Here is a 3,242-nt window from a genome sequence, read left to right on the forward strand (position 1 = left end):
TCTTGGAGCAGCATTTTTTATAAACTGATTACTACTTCTATGTTGTCTTTTTATAAGAATTGTGTTTTAAGGGTAGTTACATAGTCATAGTGTAAGTACAAACAGTTGTGCAAAATGCTGATTATATGTTCACAAGAATCACATTCACATAGTATCAGTGATAAACCTGGATTCTTATTCCACCCTGCGAGAGTGCAGCAAGAGTTTTGCTTTAACAGTGACATTTTCGCTCTTCTTTAGTAGCCTAAGAAATACATTTGTACATAAATACTAAGTGAGTTTCAAGTGTATTCTTTGATAGCTTAGTCATCAGCAGAACACTTTAGTGAATAAATTGGTGGCAGTATCTTTTTTACCGTTTTTTTTTTTTTTTTTTCCAGTTTCTTAAAACTTTAATTTCTCTATGTGGACTTGCCTCTCCAGACCTGTAATCTGGCCACAGTAGGTCTTTAAATGTTTCATTGGTAAAGATAATTCAGATATAGTGGAAGTGTGAGAAATGAATCTTACTTTCTATACACTGATTTCTAATAGTTGCGCTTCTGGAATTTTTATAGCCAAAGTGCAGGTGTTAATCTGCTGCCTTTTTTTTTTTTTTTTTTTTTTTTTTGACAAAAATAACAAACCCACAAGCTTAGTTTAGTGGTAGGTGCACACTTAAACTCCAGAATGTTAAGGGTGACACTAACATATTTGTATTACCAGGACAAGGACATTCTAATACAACAAGATTACTTTGGTTTTCTTTCTCAAACAGCTGTTGATAAACTAAATCTTAATGTTATATGGAGTTAAAAGTGTAGTTGTTCTTATTCACCCCTTAGAATAGCATACTGTTTTTAAAAAATAAAAAAAAAAAAGGAAAGGAAAAGCTTTGATAGAGGTGTTTGTATTAAATATGTATATAATGTGTGCCCTCTTACTGGCTTTATTGTTAGGGAGTAATTAACCATCTTGCCCTATCCAAGTTAAATACTAGAAGGCAGGAAAACAGTACTGTCTCTAATCCTAACTGTAGTTGAAAAAACTGTATTTTGAATTTGTACTAGTTTGCCAGAAGCTGTGTAGAAAGGGAAATAGGAATAATACTTGCCCTCCAGTAGTAGTTAGTTACTAAAGAGTCATTCCTTCTTTATGTTTCAGAAAGTTTAGGCCAACTATACTGTCGTTGCAAGATTTGCTTTTACATGTACAGTGCATGTTTTAATAGCTGTTTGAAATGTAAAACTGAATATTCCTTTGACTTTTTAGCAAAACTCACACAGACATTTCTGTATATTAAATCAGAATAAGCAGAAAAGGAACAAAACAAACTTGACATCAGTATCAGTCTTTCTTAATGAAGTAAAATTTAACACCAATCTGAAAATAACAAATAGGACCAAGATACACTTGAGCTGTCATAACCTTAGAACAGGTAATCTGTATCATCTAGGTCAAGTTGAAAGTGGATGGTTGTGGTCTATGTGTCATAAAGCAAGATAATTCCTGGGTGAATAGGCAGATGTAAGTTTTGTGCTTCAGCTGAATGTTCAGGGAGATCTAGCAGAGTTTGCTTTGGTAATGGCGTTTGATCCTACAGACCTGTCTAGGTTAGATCATAAAAATCCTTTTTTCACAATCCCTAATTTCAGTGCAGTTTATTAAAAATATAATTTGATTTCATAACACATAATGACAGCCATAATAATTTTTAAAAATAAATTAGTTCAAATTAAGAGATAATGTAGTCAAAGATGCAAGTTGTAATCTGATTATCAGAGATCTATAAGAAAGTGGGAGTGAAGGTTATTTTTCTATAAATCCAAAACTGATGCTTTAGCACCTATTAGTCTTTCAACAGTGAATTTTCCCTGTTGTGAAAAAAACCTATGTTTTGAAGTTTTCACTTGGTGCTACTAAGTAGCACTACTAAGGTAGTTGCATTTAAATTCCATTCACAAGAATTGTGCATTTTGCATTTCTCATTACAAGGTAAAGACCATCATTGATGGATCTCCAGGGAAAAAATCTAGACATTATGCTGGCATAAAATGTTTAACTACCTTTTGAGTTCAATAATTCGTTCTGACTTGCTGCTCTCCAGCAGTGCAGCACTTTGTGAATCTGCTTCACCTCTGCAGTGTACTTACAAAGTTTGAAGTTATCCCTGCAGTTCAGATAAAATCAGACATCCATTTCACTAGGCAGAAAAAACGCCAACAACCAACCCAAACAAAAACCCCCAAAAACACACCAAAAAATCTAGCTATCCTGTTATTCCAGACTATGTGCACTTATCAGTTTCTTGGTTCGGAATGAAACCTCACATCCTGTTCCTGGGAAGGCAGAATCAGTTGCATTACTGTAACAGTGGGCAACTACATCAGATTTAAGCTTTCTTGCTGTTACCAGCTTTGGTACATCTCCAGAGGTAAAGGCTGCAGTAGTAGGCCTTGAGCCTCATGTCACTTCTTCTTGTTTCTTAAAGCTGGCCTGTCACAAAATCCTTTTCTTTAGAAGATCCTGCAGGTCCCTTCTGTACTGCTCAGAGTTGTACCTGCTGACTTGAAGCCTTTCTGTATGAGGTCGCTCTCAACTGCACCTCTAGTTCCAAAGGAGCTGGTTACTGGTGCTGATCCAGTCAAACCTCAAGCTTAAACCTTCCTAGGCCCCTGAACCTGCTCTGTGCTGTTCTTACAGTGTGTGTGTGTTATCAGTACTGTTCCTTCTTTGTGTTTGATCTTGGAGAATCAGTCTATGTGACAAGTTATGGGTAATAGTAACTACACTACTAACAGTAACACTATCTGCATAGGTGGAGGAAAAAGATAATCCATATTATTTCTCTGAGTGGAAACACTGTTTTATTTTGTCACACTGCAAGCGTTCTTGAAGTATTGAATTTTTTAAAGAAACAGCAGAAATCTTTACTAGCAAGATTAAAGAACAGGTATCTAAATAACAGTATCTAAGGCCAGATTTCTTGTTTTGAAGTGAACTCAGTTTGTTCAGATACTACCAGGTAGTTATTGTGCTGAGGATACTTTGAATGAACTAGTTATGAGTTTGCCACATCGAGAACCCAAAACATCTCAGTTTAGCCCTTTACCAAGAATTCAGAGCTATAACATGTGCTGGTGCGTTTCTTCTCTTGATGCATACTGTGTTCTGCTCTCGCAGTCTCCGGAGCTCCGTTTCCCCAGGAGTGCCGCAGCCCAGCCTGGGCACTGGGCCTTCAAACCGCTCCCTCCCGACACCCC

The sequence above is a fragment of the Manacus vitellinus genome, unplaced genomic scaffold (genome assembly GCF_001715985.3).
Source record: "Manacus vitellinus isolate BGI_N305 unplaced genomic scaffold, ASM171598v3 scaffold_4_pilon, whole genome shotgun sequence".
NCBI classification, from domain to species: Eukaryota; Metazoa; Chordata; class Aves; order Passeriformes; family Pipridae; genus Manacus; species Manacus vitellinus.